The sequence below is a fragment of the Manis javanica genome, chromosome 8, assembly GCF_040802235.1.
Source record: "Manis javanica isolate MJ-LG chromosome 8, MJ_LKY, whole genome shotgun sequence".
Taxonomy (NCBI): Eukaryota; Metazoa; Chordata; class Mammalia; order Pholidota; family Manidae; genus Manis; species Manis javanica.
In genome coordinates, this window is record NC_133163.1 from 97,575,134 (window position 1) to 97,594,560 (window position 19,427).

A 19,427-nucleotide genomic window follows, 5' to 3' on the forward strand; every position below is an offset into this window, starting at 1 on the left:
AGTAAAGATTGGAAAACAGAGCTAACTACAGTACACATACCCCAAAAGACCTCAAGTCAGTATGACAGAATAAACTTTGCAGAGGTAGAAATGAAATCTTGGGGGCATGGGGGGAGCAATTGTTTCCTGCTATCTGTGGCATTCTTGGTGTTATTTTCCCAGTTTTCCAGGCCTAACATGAGTCTCTAGCATTAACTTGATCTTATTTCTGAAATCAAGATAATGAGAGCTTGGAAAATATGATCACAGTTTCATAAGTACATTTCATTAAAAATCAATCTCCTTATATTTGGTAGGCCATAAAAGAAGGGTTAGTGGGAGAGAAAAATGTGAGAAAGAATTTGTACATCTCACCCAAACATACACAGAGAATGTCTTCCCTGCTTTTGTGAACCATTATCCCATTCTCCTTCATTACTTCCAACTGCACTTACAGTGGGAAAACAGGGCCTAAGACATGAGCTTTTTCTGACTCGCACAGCACAAATTAATTGTATCTCATCATGAAATCGTAGCTGTGGTTGGCCATTTTGCTGTGATTGACTTCCTGCATGTGGGTGAAAGGCAAATCCATTTTCCTCAGTGTTAATTTCAGTTGTAAGTGTGGCCATTTTTATCAATGATCATCGAGTGAGTTTCTGTGATTAGTCCCTTAACTGTATGGCACTTGCAAGCTAAATAGAGTGTTTACAGCAAACCCTTTGCTTAGGAGATGGAGTTTATGTCAAATTACATCTTACAAAAATTACATAAATAAAAATTTATATCTAGAAGGACCTTTCATGAAAATTATAAAAAGATTGTGGAATTTTTTAATTTGCATTGTATAGTAGCTCTGTAATTGACAAATTATAACTATAGTCCATAATACTTTATATCCAAAAATTATTCATCAAAACTGCATATGTATTGGTTGGTTCATTATGAAAAGTAATGATGTTGGCAGTCACATTAATTGCTTTTTTTTATCAGATTAGTGACCAAGTATCGTAATGAGTATAACCTTCTAGAATGGATCTGATGGAAGAAACAAGCTAGGTCTTGGTGTGGGACAGATCATAAAATGATTGGCTTGTCCTCATGCCTCTTCCAGAGAGCCCCAGCAGTACCACTCGTCTCTGTTAAGTGTCTGTCTCCTGCTAAGTGTCTAACTTGGTCTGGAATTTCAGAAGTATTTGCTACTCTTGGTCCCATGACTACTCAAGAAAAGATCTATACTTTCAATCCCAACAGGAAATTACCTGAGAAATTCTAAAAATGAGCATTTTAATTTAAGCTCTTAGATTTGGACAATTGCCTGGAAAGAATCTCATTTTTTTAAATAATCAGAAAAAATGCTTCCAACATCAGGACATTCTCTTTTCTTTAGGAAAAAAAAAATAACACAAGGAAAGATTGTAGAGTGAAGTGGTATCACAGTTGGCTGTGCCTGAGGAATTTAAATTCATCAGCGCCTGGACCACATAATTCACCGTCTCCTGCCAAGCGAGAGGGGCAGGTGCCACGAAGTCTTACAAACCTGGAAGGATGATATTGGTTTCTCTCTTGAGCTGAAATCTGTATTACACAACTTGTTTTGCCCAATTTCCCCCAATACAAAACATTCCTCACTTTGAACATAGAAATTTTACTTCTTTTGCCCTGATCCTTGTGTCTCTCCTTTTCCTTCTTCTTTTGCTCTTTGTAGACTATCACTTACTCTGAAAATACTTAGCCATTTCTGAAATTAGCAAATCCAATACATTACTAACAACTAAGATACTTCCATGTGTGTTCCTCAGGGACACTCACAGGTATATTGTAAATAGGTGTTAAGTCGTACAATCATTATATCCTTGAGAGAATTTACAGAAAACATTCATTCATTCATGCTTTAATCGTCATTATTGGACACCCAGTGGACGCTGACACTGTGCTAGGCCTATGCTTCAGGACGCAAACTTCCCAGCACAACGCAGGCACTTAATGTTTATTGAATAAGTAGCAGAGCTGCTTCCAAGAAGCTCTCAATCTAGTGTGGGAGGCAGACTTGTACACAGAAAACTATAATGCAATTCCATGAGTATTCTAGAATTGGTAGGAATGCCTACAGAGCATAAGGAAGCAAATAACCCAGAGTGGGTAAGTGAGAAAAGCTCCACGGAAGTGGTGAGTAGGTAAGATTTTGAAGGATGAGTGAATGTTTGTCCAGTGAAAAAGAAAATTGGAAGAAGTGTACCTGAGGGTGTGTGTGTATGTGTCTCTGTCTGTGTGTCTACATAGAGGAGTCTGAACACAGGCATGCTAAGCAAGGGGAACTGCACGTGCAAAGGCTCGGAGGCCCAAGCGGTATGGTAGACTCTGGGAACAGTGTTTACTGCGGCTGGGATCCACAAGGTGTCTAGATAAGGGTGTGAGGGATAATTAAGAAGGAAGGTAGGTGCTAGGTATTGAAAGACTCTGTGACCCTCCCTGCAGAGTTTAGGCTTTGCTACTGGGGAATCAGATTATGCTCTAGTAAAAAAAAAAGACAAAAATCACATTTTAAACAAAAAACGCTCTGATTGTTAGGTGGGATGGACTAGTTTGCAGAGAATCAGTAGGCAAGCTGTAGGCAATTAGGAGACTATTGCAGCATTTCAACTAGGGTTAATGGGGGCCTGAACTAGGCCTATGACTGAAGAACTCAGAGGAAGAAGTGTGGTTTGGAAAATGTTTCCTTGGGAAGAGAGCACAAGAGTTGTGAAATGAAATGTACTAGCAGGTCATTTGGGACGATGTGTACACAGAAGCATCCCAGGGCACAATGAGAGAAGGAGCCTGGAAAACTCCTGGGAGCAGACTCTGCATTCCGGCCCTGGACCAGCTGTCTCTGGACCAGTGGCTCTGGAAGTTTAGCATCAGAATCTCTCAGAGGGCTTGGTGAGCTTCCAGCTCAGTAGGTGCAGGGAGAGTCTCAGGAACCTGCATTTCTAAGAAATTCCCAGGTGATGGCAATGCTTGCCCAGGGCCACACTTTGAGAACCACTGTTTGGGACTATGTAGGCAATTATGTATACCAGAGAAATAAGTTATCTTGTGTAAGCCAGCTATTTTGGTCTCCTTACACACTACCTACCAGAAGGACCAGGAAGAGAGAAGACGTGGATGGCATGGCTTGCTTGAACCAGAGTGGGAGGACAAATGGCCTTGGTGCAGACCCACCCTCCTCCAGGGCTTGATTCTGACTGGTCCTGTAGCCTGCTGCATGCAGTGTTGGCTCACTTCCAATCCACTGACGTAATATTTCTTGAGAGTAGGTCAAAGATTCCTCCCAAGTTACTACTGGGGAGTGGTAGAAGGGTGGGCCCATCACTACAACTGGCAGGTCAGGATGTGGAGCTGATTTAGGGAAATTCATAGGATACTTTCTGAGAATGTGCTGTGCAGAACACTAGTTTTGCAGAATGTTAACAGGTGCCACATGCAAAAAAATATTCCTTGGAGTAACTTTTTTAAATGATAGATGAAATCAAGTCAACAATTGCCTTATTTCAAGAGAACTTTGACTATCATCTATGATCTAATTCACAGAGCCTCTCTGAAAGAGTACTGTACTGTGAAGCACCCATCCTCGCCGCCACACCTTTTTCTTCAAAAACCAGGAAATCCTCAGTAGATGAATGTTTTGTTGAATACACCCAGGGAAATGCTACCCTTAAGTTCTCTATGCAAGAATTTTAGAGCAGTGGCTCCCAAAGAGTAAGTTCATAGGCTGGTACTGCTCCAGGACAGCTATTATACATCTACAGTAATGTTGAAAACAGGGAAAAGGTAGTAGTTTACTAAGTTTTTTTTTCAATTTAAGGGCTATATTCATTTTGAATTTTTGTGCTTCCTATGCTATTGGTGTTAAAATTTTCCTTTTTAGTGAAATGATGGTGATGGGAGAGATGATCATTTCTCAAATATTTTTATATATGTTCTAAATTAAAAGTTGGCATCTCTCTGAGTCCTTTTGTTTTAGCTTAACTAAATTGTTTTGTTGCAATCTTATCTATCGTGTAGTCCAAACTCAACATTTATAGATGGGGGAAGTGAAGACTTGAGGCTGATATAAAGAAAGGGATAACTATATGTTTATTATCATTTATGCAAATTATGTATATTGAAAACAGCCATTTCGCACTCAAGGACTTTGTCACACATACTTGGGCATGTCAGTGCCTTTCATAACATTAATTATAGTAGGAAGTTGAAAGGTTTGTGCTGTCATAAGCAAAGCATGAAGTGTTTCATGAATTGGTGGAAAATTAGAACCAGCAGGGTGCCATGTGTCCATTTCAGTATTTTGGTTCTAGTCAAATTCAAGACAGTACATGATTGATTATGATAAATAATATTTACTTACAGAGTTCTTTTTGTGGGTATTTCCATCTGAACTGAGAAGGGGTAAAAATTAGGCAGACACCTGGGAATTATCTACCATCACAGCTGAAATTTTCCATTAATCTTTCAGATCACCCACGTTTATAAAATAATCCTACAGTTAGTTCATCTCTCTGCAGGAAAGCCTTTGTCACCTGGAAAAAATGAAAGGATTGGACTAATTTCTTCTGAAGTCCCAGCTATAAATTTTAAGCATTCTGTGACTTACCTGGAGTTAGCCAATAAATAAGAGCCACATTCAATAGTCTGTATTACTTAAACTTTCTCCTGTTTCAGTGACTTATAGATTACCAAAGTGAAATAATGCTTAATGCAGGTCAAATATCTTTGGAAATCATGAAAGAGAAAGAAAAACATTTGCAAATAATGAACACATTGAGCTTATATTTTAAATACTATTTTTATCAAACTTAAATATTTATTGAGTACATACTCTGAGACAGAATATCAGTTTCATATACCTGTCCTCCAAGGCTTGTCACTAGGCACTCAGCACAGCCCAAGATTACTTTTCATGTATTTCTAAGTCTGTGTTTCTCAAAATGACCACCTAATCATAGTGGCCTGGAAAGCTTATTGAAAATGAACATTCCTGGCCACTAACTCTATAGAGATACAGAATTTAGTGATGCTGAGCTAGAGCTCAGAAATGTGCATGTTTAATAAACTCCTAAGGGATTCTCATGCACATTTAAACTTAAAAACTACTTCCCCTAAGATATAAATCTTTGTGCGGGGGGCATGGTACTTCCGCATGCCCAAACAGTAGAATAGAGAGGGTCAGAAACAAGATCAGAGTGAAAGAGGATTAATAGTACTAAGTTCAGGTATTTCCTCTCACTTCATTCTAGCCAGTGGCAATGAATTACCTGCTTCTCTCTTTCAACCCTGGTCTTCTCTGAAAGGTCAATAAACTTTCCACTTAGAGAATCCTATTCCTGAAAGTAGTTTCAGATCCACGGGGTGGGGTGTGGGAGGGAGAACAATGGAGGTTGTGAATTTATTGGGGGAATAATTGCCTTAATTTTTTTTTCTCCTACAGTATATGGAGTTTAGGAAAACTAAGGTGATTCCAGCATTCACTGTATACAGTCTCCAGATGAATTTAGACTTTGTAATGTAAGCACATTTCCAACTAAGATAAAGAGCCAGTACATAATAATTCAGTGCAATTTAAAACAGATATCCATTAGATTTTAAATAGAAGAATTTCATATGCTCTCAAGCCTTGCTCTTTCTACTTTCTTTCAATTTTGAACTCTACTGTATTCTTGAATTTTTATTTTATTTTTTAAATCCAGTCCGCTGTCATATATCTACAAAGTGCTGTTTCTACCCTAAGGCTAGAATGTTCTTGGTGAGCTAATCAATCAATTTTTGCCCATTAAGAAAGAGCACTAAAATAAAAAGAGTGCTAACCTTTAAATGGATTTGGTAGCTGTTTGCTAAATAATTTTTTCTTTAAGGCAAAACACCAAGAGAAGAAATAGTCGTACTCCTTAAAGAGAGGAAAGCTCCCAGGTCCCAGGGAATTGCATGACATTTGGGGAAAATGTTTTCAAACCCTGGAGTATTGATCAGCTATAGCATCAGTTGGTAGTAATAGTGTTATTTTTAATTAAGTCTTTCTAGACCAAGTTGGAAGATAATGCAAATTTAAAATATAAAATAAATGCTTCTGCAAAAGAAACTGGAAATAAGACATGATGTTCAGCTTAACTGAACACCTAGCTCAGCACAGTGCTGCTCAAAATGCCTCCCTTCAATTTTCAGACTCTTAAGCTTGTAGAATTGATGGAGTAACTGATTTATTTTGTAGAATGTGAAACTTCTAACTTGTTATTTCCAGGCTTGGGGTGTTATATGACTGAACCCGTTAGATCCAGCCCATCTGTTAAATTAGAGGAGTTCATGAAGAAAAATGAGATATGGTGTTGCATTTCATGAAAGAGGGTGTCTTAGCACAAAGAACATTTCTCATCATAGAGGGAGATAAAATAAGACATAGTGGACTAGAGATGTTCATGTTGTTGAAAGTTAAAAAAAAATTATTTCACAACTACCATGTCTAGCCTGCCACAGTTTTTCACTCGGGTCTCCTCATGGTTGCTTTTCCTTGGCTGAGCATATTCCTAACTTAGTACTGGAATTAAATAGAAAAATAGGATTCAGGTTAGACTCCACCTTGGCTTATTACTTCAAGCAAGAGAAAATGACAGGTGGATTTACTAAGTTAGTAGGCATACCACAACTATGTTTAATGCAATGCTGTGGCAGAGATCAGAAGTTAGAGAAAATTAATCTATTTCTCTTTTCTTTTTTCAGATTTTTGACTACACAACCCAACCTTTTCCAAGGTAAGCAGCATTATACTCTTTAATTTGTTGGGAAAATCATAGCATAATTTTATTGGCTTTGGATACATGTTTACTGTATGGTCAGTCAAAGTCACGAGTGTGACATTCAAATGGTGCCCAGAATTAGGTTTTTATTGGCAGTGTTAGTGATGAGAGAGCACCCTATGAAGATGGCTTGATGACTTGACTAAGCAGTGGATGAGAGAAAGAGACACTGATTCTCTTTTCCTTGCTTGATTAGTCCCTTTATGAGACAGCAGACATCTTCATCTCTGATGTTCAAAGACAGAAGGTTCCTTCGTGAGCAGCTTGTGGCAGGGCCTACACCTCTACTAAAGCCGACTTTGGATGAATTAATAGGCAGAGAACCCCCAGCATGGCCCCAACTCCTCAGCTCAGGTGGGAGCTTCCTGTCCAGGTCCAACCTGTGTAACTTTCCAAGGGTATCTGTCCAAACTAGCAATTAAGGATATGTTAATGTTATTAAAGAACACAATAGGAACCCTTTATTTTTTTTTGAGAGGGCATCTCTCATATTTATTGATCAAATGGTTGTTAACAACAATAAAATTCAGTATACGGGGGTCAATGCTCAATGTACAATCATTAATCCATCTCAAGTCTAATTCTCATCAGTCTCCAATCTTCTGAAGCATAACGAACAAGTTCTTACATGGTGAACGAATTCTTACATAGTGAATAAATTCTTACATGGTGAACAGTACAAGGGCATTCATCACAGAAACTTTTGGTTTTGATCATGCATTATGACCTATAAACAATCAGGTCAAATATGAATATTCATTTGATTTTTGTACTTGATTTATATGTGAATCCCACATTTCTCCCTTTATCATTATTATTATTTTTATTTTTAATAAAATGCTGAAGTGGTTGTTCCTCCCTTGAGGAATCTTACCCGTCTCTGGCTAACCAGTCATCTTCCGGGGTCATACAGGGAAATGTAAAGTTGGTAAGTGAGAGAGAAGCCATATTGTTTGAAAAGGTTAGCTTTTTACTTCTTTGAAGATTTATGCCCTGTGGCTTCTATGCCCAGCACTTGTCTCGAGGTATCTTTACCACCTGGAGGAATTATGATACTCGGTAAATTCGATATGAGGCACGAATTCTATTTAAGGGTTGTAATTAGGAAGAAAGAAGAAGAGCTACAGATGTAGCATATGGAAGGAAACATGGGAGGATTGATTATTTCCTTGACATATCTTCTTGTAGAGTACCTTAAGTATGTATAGGTTTTAAACTACTAACTAATTTGCACACACATATTAACATAATAGGAATACGGTGACATAAACAAAGCAAATCTATAATTACCATCCATCTCCAGTGAAGCCAAGAAAACCATTTAGGCACCCTAGGCATTTGTGAAAATTTGTCTATGATATGATGGATATTGTCCAACTGTGCTTGAACACTCTGAGAGAAATCAGACAAATTAAAGCAGCCCATTTCTGGGATCTGTTCACATCCCATATGTTCTTTTAACCGTAGATAGTCTATAGTCATGAGATTTTGGAGTGCTACAACTTGCACCCCTCCCAACTCCTGGTTGAGTTCCAACAGTACAGATCCGGTCAAATTCGTTGTCTCACTGTATGCACATGCCAGCCTAGACATCTCCCTCCTCATTCCTATGGCAAGTCCAGGAGATGGTGGGCTGGATGCAGCCACAACCGCAGCATCGTCCAAATCCCTGTGGAGGCTTTTTGATGATCATCCCCCGGCACAAGTCCTCCAGAGAGTGCTGATGCCGGAAGCTCCTCCTCATATTGTATCTTAGTTCATTTTCTGGGTATAGAAGCTAGGCCATGATCTTCTGCATAGAAACAAACAGACCCTTTGCCCACACTTTGACATGCCCTCTATACCACTGTGCAGTACTCATTGGAGGTCAGCACACAGTAACTGCTTTTTTTTTTTTTTTTTTTATAGAGAGAAAGGAATATTATCAGAAAAGAGTACCTCCATAGCTGATCATCTAACACCCGTTAAGTGATCAACATTAAGGATATTTAAAGCATGCGTTGATCTTTGATTTACCAATAGTTTTATCCTATCAAGGAGTAATCCCCCTTTTCTTTCTTTCTTTCTTTTGTTTTTTTTAATTTTTAATCTACACTTACATGAAGAATACTATGTTTACTATGCTCTCCCCTATAACCGGTCCCCCCTAACAACCACATTACGGTTACTGTCCATCAGCTTAGCAAAATGTTGTAGAGTCACTACTTGTCCTCTCTGTGTTGTGCAGCCCACCCTCCCCTTTCTCCCTCCCCCCCATGCATGCTAATCTTAATACCCCCCTTCTTCTTCCACCCCCTTATCCCTCCCTGCCCACCCATCATCCCCAGTTCCTTTCCCTTTGGTACCTGTTAGTCCATTTTTGGGTTCTATAATTCCGCTGCTGTTTTGTTCCTTCAGTTTTTCCTTTGTTCCTATACTCCTCAGATGAGTGAAATCATTTGGTATTTCTCTTTCTCCGCTTGGCTTATTTCACTGAGCATAATACTCTCCAGCTCCATCCATGTTGCTGCAAATGGTTGGATTTTTCCACTTCTTATGGCTGAGTAGTATTCCATTGTGTATATGTACCACATCTTCTTTATCCATTCCTCTACCGATGGACATTTAGGTTGCTTCCAATTCTTGGCTATTGTAAACAGTGCTGCGATAAACATAGGGGTGCATCTGTCTTTCTCAAACTTGATTGCTGCGTTCTTAGGGTAAATTCCTAGGAGTGGAATTCCTGGGTCAAATGGTAGGTCTGTTTTGAGCATTTTGATGAACCTCCATACTGCTTTCCACAATGGTTGAACTAATTTACATTCCCACCAGCAGTGTAGGAGGGTTCCCCTTTCTCCACAGCCTTGCCAACATTTGTTGTTGTTTGTCTTTTGGATGGCAGCTATCCTTACTGGTGTTAGGTGATACCTCATTGTAGTTTTAATTTGCATTTCTCTGATAATTAGCGATGTGGAGCATCTTTTCATGTGTCTCTTGGCCATCTGTATTTCTTTTTTAGAGAACTCTCTGTTCAGTTCCTCTGCCCATTTTTTAATTGGGTTATTTGTTTTATGTTTGTGGAGGCGTGTGAGCTCTTTATATATTCTGGACGTCAAGCCTTTATCGGATCTGTCATTTTCAAATATATTCTCCCATACTGTAGAGTTCCTTTTTGTTCTATTGATGGTGTCTTTCACTGTACAGAAGCTTTTCAACTTAATGTAGTCCCACTTGCTCATTTTTGCTGTTGTTTTCCTTGCCCGGGGAGATATGTTCAAGAAGAGGTCACTCATGTTTATGTCTAAGAGGTTTTTGCCTATGTTTTTTTCCAAGAGTTTAATGGTTTCATGACTTACATTTAGGTCTTTGATCCATTTTGAGTTTACCTTTGTATATGGGGTTAGACAATGGTCCAGTTTCATTCTCCTACATGTAGCTGTCCAGTTTTGCCAGCACCATCTGTTGAAGAGACTGTCATTTTGCCATTGTATGTCCATGGCTCCTTTATCAAATATTAATTGACCACATATGTTTGGGTTAATGTCTGGAGTCTCTAATCTGTTCCACTGGTCTGTGGCTCTGTTCTTGTGCCAGTACCAAATTGTCTTGATTACTATGGCTTTGTAGTAGAACTTGAAGTTGGGGAGTGAGATCCCCCCTACTTTATTCTTCTTTTTCAGGATTGCTATGGCTATTTGGGGTCTTTGGTGTTTCCATATGAATTTTTGAATTATTTGTTCCAATTCATTGAAGAATGTTGCTGGTAATTTGAGAGGGATTGCATCAAATCTGTATATTGCTTTGGGCAGGATGGCCATTTTGACGATATTAATTCTTCCTAGCCATGAGCATGGGATGAGTTTCCATTTATTAGTGTCCCCTTTAATTTCTCTTAAGAGTGACTTGTAGTTTTCAGAGTATAAGTCTTTCACTTCTTTGGTTAGGTTTATTCCTAGGTATTTTATTCTTTTTGATGCAATGGTGAATGGAATTGTTTTCCTGATTTCTCTTTCTATTGATTCATTGTTAGTGTATAGGAAAGCTACAGATTTCTGTGTGTTAATTTTGTATCCTGCAACTTTGCTGTATTCCGATATCAGTTCTAGTAGTTTTGGAGTGGAGTCTTTAGGGTTTTTTATGTACAGTATCATATCATCTGCAAATAGTGACAGTTTAACTTCTTCTTTACCAATTTGGATTCCTTGTATTTCTTTGTTTTGTCTGATTGCCGTGGCTAGGACCTCCAGTACTATGTTAAATAACAGTAGGGAGAGTGGGTATCCCTGTCTGGTTCCCGATCTCAGAGGAAATGCTTTCAGCTTCTCGCTGTTCAGTATAATGCTGGCTGTGGGTTTATCATATATGGCCTTTATTATGTTGAGGTACGTGCCCTCTATTCCCATTTTGCTGAGAGTTTTTCTCATGAATGGATGTTGAAGTTTGTCAAATGCTTTTTCAGCATCTATGGAGATGATCATGTAGTTTTTGTCTTTCTTTTTGTTGATGTTGTGGATGATGTTGATGGATTTTCGAATGTTGTACCATCCTTGCATCCCTGGGATGAACCCCGCTTGGTCATGGTGTATGATCCTTTTGATATACTGTTGAATTCTGTTTGCTAATATTTTATTGAGTATTTTTGCATCTACATTTATCAGGGATATTGGCCTGTAATTTTCTTTTTTGGTGGGGTCTTTGCCTGGTTTTGGTATTAGGGTGATGTTGGCTTCATAGAATGAGTTTGGGAGTATTCCCTCTTCTTGTATTTTTTGGAACACTTTAAGGAGAATGGGTATTATGTCTTCTCTGTGTGTCTCATAAAATTCTGAGGTAAATCCATCCGGCCCCGGGGTTTGTTCTTGGGTAGTTTTTTGATTACCGTTTCAATTTCTTTGCTCGTAATTGGTTTGTTTAACTTTTGTGTTTCTTCCTTGGTCAGTCTTGGGAGGTTGTATTTTTCTAGGAAGTTGTCCATTTCTTCTAGGTTTTCCAGCTTGTTGGCATATAGGTTTTCATAGTAGTCTTTAATAATTCTTTGTATGTCTGTGGAGTCTGTCGTGATTTTTCCATTCTCATTTCTGATTATGTTGATTTGTGTTGATTCTCTTTTTCTCTTAATAAGTTGGGCTAGAGGCTTATCTATTTTGTTTATTTTCTCAAAGAACCAGCTCTTGGTTTCGTTGATTTTTGCTATTGTTTTATTCTCCTCAATTTTGTTGATTTCTTCTCTGATCTTTATTAGGTCCCTCCTTCTGCTGACTTTAGGCCTCATTTGTTCTTCTTTTTCCAGTTTTGATAATTGTGATGTTAGACTATTCATTTGGGATTGTTCTTCCTTCTTCAAGTGTTCCTGGATTGCTATATACTTTCCTCTTAAGACTGCTTTCGCTGCATCCCACAGAAGTTGGGGCTTAGTGTTGTTGTTGTCATTTGTTTCTATATATTCCTTGATCTCTATTTTGATTTGTTCATTGATCCATTGATTATTTAGAAGCATGTTGTTAGGCCCCCATGTGTTTGTGAGCCTTTTTGTTTTCTTTGTAGAATTTATTTCTACTTTTATACCTTTGTGGTCTGAAAAATTGGTTGGTAGAATTTCAATATTTTGGAGTTTACTGAGGCTCTTTTGTGAGCTAGTATGTGGTCTATTCTGGAGAATGTTCCATGTGCACTTGAGAAGAATGTATATCCTGTTGCTTTTGGATGTAGAGTTCTATAGATGTCTATTAGGTCCATCTGTTCTAGGGTGTTGTTCAGTGCCTCTGTGTCCTTACTTATTTTCTGCCCGGTGGATCTATCCTTTGGGGTGAGTGGTGTGTTGAAGTCTCCTAAAATGAATGCATTGCAGTCTATTTCCCTCTTTAGTTCTGTTAGTATTTGCTTCACATATGCTGGTGCTCCTGTATTGGGTACATATATATTTAGAATGGTTATATCCTCTTGTTGGACTGAGCCCTTTATCATTATGTAGTGTCCTTCTTTATCTCTTGTTACTTTCTTTGTTTTGAAGTCTATTTTGTCTGATATTAGTACTGCAACCCCTGCTTTCTTCTCACTGTTGTTTGCCTGAAATATGTTTTTCCATCCTTTGACTTTTAGTCTATGCTTATCTTTGGGTTTAAGGTCAGTTTCTTGTAAGCAGCATACAGATGGGTCTTGCTTTTTTATCCATTCTATTACTCTGTGTCTTTTGATTGGTGCATTAAGTCCATTTACATTTAGGGTGACTATTGAGAGATATGTACTTATTGCCATTGCAGGCTTTAGATTCGTAGTTACCAAAGGTTCAAGGTTAGCTTCTTTAGTATCTTACTGCCTAACTTAGCTCGCTTATTGAGCTGTTATATACACTGTCTGGAGATCTTTTCTTCTCTCCCTTCTTATTCCTCCTCCTCCATTCTTCATATGTTGTGTGTTTTGTTCTGTGCTCTTTTTAGGGGTGCTCCCATTTAGAGCAGTCCCTGTAGGACGCCCTGTAGAGGTGGTTTGTGGGAAGCAAATTCCCTCAGCTTTTGCTTGTCTGGGAGTTGTTTAATCCTGCCATCATATTTAAATGATAGTCGTGCTGGATACAGTATCCTTGGTTCAAGGCCCTTCTGTTTCATTGCATTAAGTATATCATGCCATTCTCTTCTGGCCTGTAGGTTTTCTGTGAGAAGTCTGATGTTAGCCTGATGGGTTTTCCTTTATAGGTGACCTTTTTCTCTCTAGCTGCCTTTAAAACTCTTTCCTTGTCCTTGATCCTTGCCATTTTAATTACTATGTGTCTTGGTGTTGTTCTCCTTGGATCCTTTCTGTTGGGGGTTCTGTGTAATTCCATGTTCTGTTCGATTATTTCCTCCCCCAGTTTGGGGAAGTTTTCAGCAATTAATTCTTCAAAGAGACTTTCTATCCCTTTTCCTCTTTCTTCTTCTTCTGTTATCCCTATAATACGAATATTATTCCTTTTGGTTTGGTCACATAGTTCTCTTAGTGTTGTTTCATTCCTGGAGATCCTTTTATCTCTCTCTATGTCAGCTTCTATATGTTCCTGTTCTCTGGCTTCTATTCCTTCAATGGCCTCTTGCATCTTATCCATTCTGTTTATAAATCCTTCCAGGGATTGTTTCACTTCTGTGATCTCCTTCCTGACATCTGTGATCTCCCTCCGGACTTCATCCCACTGCTCTTGCATTTTTCTCTGCATCTCGTCCCATTGCTCTTGCATTTTTCTCTGCATCTCTGTCAGCATGTTCATGATTTTTATTTTGAATTCTTTTTCAGGAGGACTGGTTAGGTCTGCCTCCTTCTCAGGTGTTGTCTCTGTGATCTTTGTCTGCCTGTAGTTTTGTCTTTTCATGGTGATAGAGATAGTGTGCAGAGCTGGTACAAGTGACCGCTGGAAGAGCTTCCCTTCTTGTTGGTTTGTGGCCTTCCTCACCTGGGAGAATAGCGACCTCTAGTGGCTTGTGCTGGGCAGCTGTGTGCAGACAGGGCTTCTGCTTCCTGCCCGGTTGCTATAGGGTTTATCTCCGCTGTTGCTGTGGGTGTGGCCTGGCTGGGGCTGTTCCTCCAAAATGGTGGAGCCCCATTGGAGGGGGAGCGGCTGGGAGGCTATTTATCTCTGTAAGGGGCCTCTGTGCTCCCTGCTGCCCAGGGGGTTAGAGTGCCCAGAGATCCCCAGATTCCCTGCCTCTGGTCTACATGACTTGTCCTGCCCCTTTAAGACTTCCAAAAAGCACTCTCCAAACCAAAACAACATCAGCAACAATGAGAGAGGGAACAGAAAAAAATTAAAAAAAAAAAAGGAAAAAACACGTAATTTTTTTTTTTGTCCTCAGGCACCGGTCCCAGGCACCCGCTCACTGGTCCTGCTGCCCTGTCTCCCTAGCACCAGGGTTCCTGTGCCTTCAAGGTCTTCCGAAAAGCACCTGCCCACTGGTCCCGCAGGGAAAAACGCGCGATATTCTTTGTCCTCAGGCGCCGGTCTCAGGCACCCGCTCACCAGTCCCGCCACCCTGCCTCCCTAGCATCGGGGTCCCTGTCCCTTTAAGGCTTCCAAAAAGCATTCCCCAACAAGAGAAAAAAAAAGGGGAAAAACGCGCGATTTCCTCCGTCCTCAGGTGCCGGTCTCAGGCACCCGCCCACCGGTCCCCCGGGGAAAAATGCAGGATATTCTTTGTCCTCAGGCGCCAGTCCCAGGCACCCGCTCACCAGTCCCACCGCCCTGCCTCCCTAGCACTGGGGTCCCTGTCCCTTTAAGGCTTCCAAAAAGCACTTGCCAACAAGAGAAAAAAAAGGGGAAAAACGCGCAATTTCCTCCGTCCTCAGGTGCCCGTCTCAGGCACCCGCCCACCAGTCCCCCAGGGAAAAACGCAGGATATTCTTTGTCCTCAGGTGCCGGTCCCAGGCACCCGCTCACCAGTCCCACTGCCCTGCCTCCCTAGCACCGGGGTCCCTGTCCCTTTAAGGCTTCCAAAAAGCACTCGCCAACAAGAGGAAAAAAAAGGGGAAAAACGCGCGATTTCCTCCATCCTCAAGTGCCGGTCTCAGGCACCCGCTCACCGGTCCCGCCACCCTGCCTCCCTAGCAACGGGGTCCCTGTCCCTTTAAGTCTTCCAAAAAGCACTCGCCAAAAAAATAAAATAAAATATACCGCTCCGGTTTCTTTCCACCCACCGGGAGCCGGGGGGAGGGGCGCTCGGGTCCCGCTGGGCTGGGGCTTGTATCTTACCCCCTTCGCAAGGCACTGGGTTCTTGCAGGTGTGGATGTGGTCTGGATGTTGTCCTGTGTCCTGTGGTCTCTATTTTAGGAAGATTTTTCTTTGTTATATTTTCATAGCTCTATGTGTTTTTGGGAGGAGATTTCCACTGCTCTACTCACGCTGCCATCTTGGCTCCGCCTTCAATAGGAACCCTTTTTTAAAAATTTCATTAGAGAATCAGGATGTGCACCATCTGGTTTGTGCATACAGGAATAAGGTTTTCAAAAGGGCACATTTCCAAGTTCTGTGTTTCATATGCTTCAGAAGTAAAAACCCATAAGCAACTCTATTTTTAGTGAGAGCAATGCTAAAAACCAATAAAACTGGGGTGGTTTGTGCCATTATGTATGGGCCAGTATGTGTCATTTCTCCTAAGCTATGTGTGTTTGCAGTATGTTTGGCAGACTTGCCCTGTTTAGAGGCTGGGCTTCCAATTGAAAAAGTTTGAACTTCTCCATGCATTAATTGGAAAATAAAGACATTGTAATAGAGCAGCTGGAACCTCATGTATTAATTATCACTCCATCTAGTATAAAGACTTGTAAATTATTTCCTGTTATTTATTATATTATTTTTAGAAACTGTAAATTTTCAAATCAGAAAAAATAAAGTTAAACTTCACTATGTATTGTATGCTTTTTAAAAATGTCATTTAGATGCAATCACTGTTTATAAACAATAAATAGTAACAAAACAGTGACAACACACAGATTTACTATTGGAGTTCTTAAAATAAATATTTATTTAAATAAAAAGGGCTTATTTAAAGTTTGTGGGAATGTAGCCATCTCACAATATAGAATAGTTTTACACAAGAATGTCTTTGGATCAGAAAAGCTGCTTTAAAGGAATAATTCCTTCAGCTTCCTACATAATTTTTTTAAGTCCTATACAGTAACAGACATGATTTGTGAAGCAATATGATGCTGTCCTTAACCTCTCAGTAATTGGAGGCATCTTCTGTATGTATTCCACAAGTCCAGCTCAGGCTGATGAAGGAAGCATAATTACATTACAGGCAATCTCATCTAAGGTAATTACAATTGTCACCATCAATCCAATTAAAGAGGATAACCAGCTCTACTGAAAAAAACCTTTCGAACTAAGTCCAGGCTTTGGGATAAGGGTGTGATTGAGGATTTTGAGAATATTCATTTGTCCAAATACTATTGCTTATAACAATGGATAATGATGTTGAGAGAGAAGGGTAGTGAGGAGAGATTGAATACTGATTGATAGACTTTTTTTTCATTTACTAATAAGTTTCTTATAGCAAAGAAATTAGTGTAGATTCTCAACACCAAGCTACAGGCCACACCAGATCCTTATGGAAAGGTTAGGATAGCATCACAATGTCATGGTGGTCTGCTGTACCCATCTGGCCTCGCCTCCTAAATCAGCCCTCCCTCCACTACAATATTCCTTCCCAGAGCCTCTGTCTTGTTCCTCTTAGAGATGCAGTAGCCCATTTCCTGAACTCTATCCCTGTCTTTGTACTTGATGGAGGAAGTTGGCTTGAGTTGCCTCCCTGGAAGCTCTTGCACTGTTTTTTTGTGGGGTCAGTGTGGGAGGCAATATAGAATATCACTAAGCATTAAAGATGCATAACTGTTAGTGGATATGATGCGCTTCTCAACAACTTTACCTTTGTCTCTAAGCAGGACCCAGAGAACAAGAAATGAGAAATGATGTCACTGTAACTAGGATTGAAAAAGGCCCCAAGAGAGATTATATATTCTTCACAAAGAACTGTATGGTGTTCTATGTGAAGATACTGGTGTTTTCTTTATGGTTATTCAGATATGAAAAGATATAGGAGATAAGCCTCTTAGTCAGGAGATGCTGTGTAATATCAGTGGCTCCCTTGGCATTCTTGAAGTTACATTATAGGCAATCTTTAAGTATTCCACACCCTGGCTTTTCTGTTCTATATCCAGAACCTTCTACCTATCTTGACCATTTCCTTCTCATCCCTTTTCATGCTCTCTCCTTGCCACTCTCGGATACCTCTTCTCTTTGTCCATGTAAGTATTTCCAGGCCTGCTTTAAAAATTATCTTCAGGGAACCAATTCACCACAGAAGTGGAGGAGGGAGCAGAGAAAGGACTAGGTGAATGGAGAACTGAGCTCAGGTTTTAGCAGATTCCTCACCAGCTCTGTGATACTGGACAAGGGCCACAGCTAGCTGATTCTCAGTTTCCTCATCTGTAAAATGAAGTTTATCATCTGTCCTGGCAACCTCATTTTAATGAATTTCTCAAATGAAATTATTAATGTGGAAAAAGTCCTTCATAAAATATATAGTTCCATACAAACATGAGAGATTAAGCATCCATCTATTTATTCTTTTAAGCCCATTCCACTCTGGTCATTTCCTTGTGTCAATTGCCCAGCCCTCGCAATATAAATGGTACTTCTTAAAATGCCCACTTTTATTCCTTGGTTTATTGTTTCTACACTTCCTATTTGCTGTTGAGAGTTTAAGAAACCCGAAGGCTAGCACCACGTTGATTATTTCTTTTCTCTTTTTCCTAACTTTAATTCATTGTCGTTTTCCTGCCATAACAGGATTTGTTGAGGTACAGTGTTTGTTCTCTCCTTAGTTTTCCCACCCTTGCAAGCAGACAGCCCAGCTGGGACCTGAAGATAATGTGCGGCAGTGGGGACAATGAGCACATAAAGGGCAGGGTTGGAACAGAAGGCCAGAGGCCCTTCCTGATGCTTTGGCAATGGCTAAGACCACAGCCAGATGCTGGGGGACAGAGATGAGGAAACAGAGTGGATTTCTGATGTGTCTGGCAAAATGGAAATCAGGAATGAAATTAATTTGACTTGTTAAAAATGATGAAATGGAGCATTTCATGCACATCTGAGTTTGTGAACTAAAACTTTACATAAAGATTTGCTCGTTATATATTTGTTATTACAGAATGTAACCCCTTAAAGGATTCAAGAAACCATCTGATCAGATAAAAATAAAGGCTTGAGAAAAGAAGTCTAGAAAATTTCGAGCTACTTAACTTCTTGGCAGTAGAGGTGGGTGTCCTTCCCACTGCTTATTCAAAGATGACTAAACAAGGATATGCTAATATTTCAATGACAATAATGGAAGGAAATAGTCCAGGAGCATTACTGGAATTTGAAAATTGGTGATAATTGAATTAATTTGTGAATATTCAGGATTTCCATTAAGAAACTATATATGTTAGACCTAAAATGAGCGTGTGTTTTGCTTGAAAATCAGAGGGTTATTTGATGAAGTCTCTCTTTTTCTCAAACTCTCCCACTCTTGCTGGATTTTATGACAGGGACTTTAAGATGGAGTAGAAATAAGGAATTATGTACCATATGGACAAATAAAGTCATCTATTGCCATGTAACAAATTACCCTGAAGCCTAGCAGTGTAAAGCAGCAAGCATCTATCATCTCACACAGTCTCTGAGAGTCAGGAATCTAGAAGCAGCTTAGCTCAAGGCCTCAAAAGGCTACAATCAAGGTGTCGATCCCGAAGTCACTTACACACCAGATCCCTAACACGGCTATTGGTAGGAGGTGCCAGTTCCTCACTACTGGGGCTCGCCATAGACCACTGGAGTATCCTTAGAACATGGCAGCTGACTTCCCCTGGAGTGAGTGATCTGAGACAGAGAGAAAATGAGAGTGAAAGAAGGAAACCAAGAAGTCTAAAAGGATTTTTCTCACATCATCCAATTTTCTGACACCAACAGGGTAGCCAAAAATTCAGTTCAATCTGACACCAACTCCCAGAGTTAGTACAGTTAGTTTAAGGGCTCAGTTCCACAAGACTGCCTGCATTTCAGACACCAGGCTACTCATATTTCTGCTCATTCATCTACAAATTCTGGGGTTCCCACTATCCCTCTTCTGCTTCAT

The 19,427-nt window shown here is 39.9% G+C and overlaps 1 protein-coding gene across 2 annotated transcripts in view; it reads left to right on the plus strand.

Annotated features, from left to right (window-relative positions):
• SEMA6D (semaphorin 6D) overlaps nucleotides 1-19,427 on the plus strand; it is a 624,450-nt gene that overhangs the window by 450,100 nt on the left and 154,923 nt on the right. For both annotated transcript variants that reach the window (XM_073211759.1, XM_073211760.1), the window contains one exon: nucleotides 6,733-6,764. The gene's annotated coding sequence lies outside the window, so the exon portion shown is untranslated. The remainder of the gene's footprint in view (nucleotides 1-6,732; nucleotides 6,765-19,427) is intronic.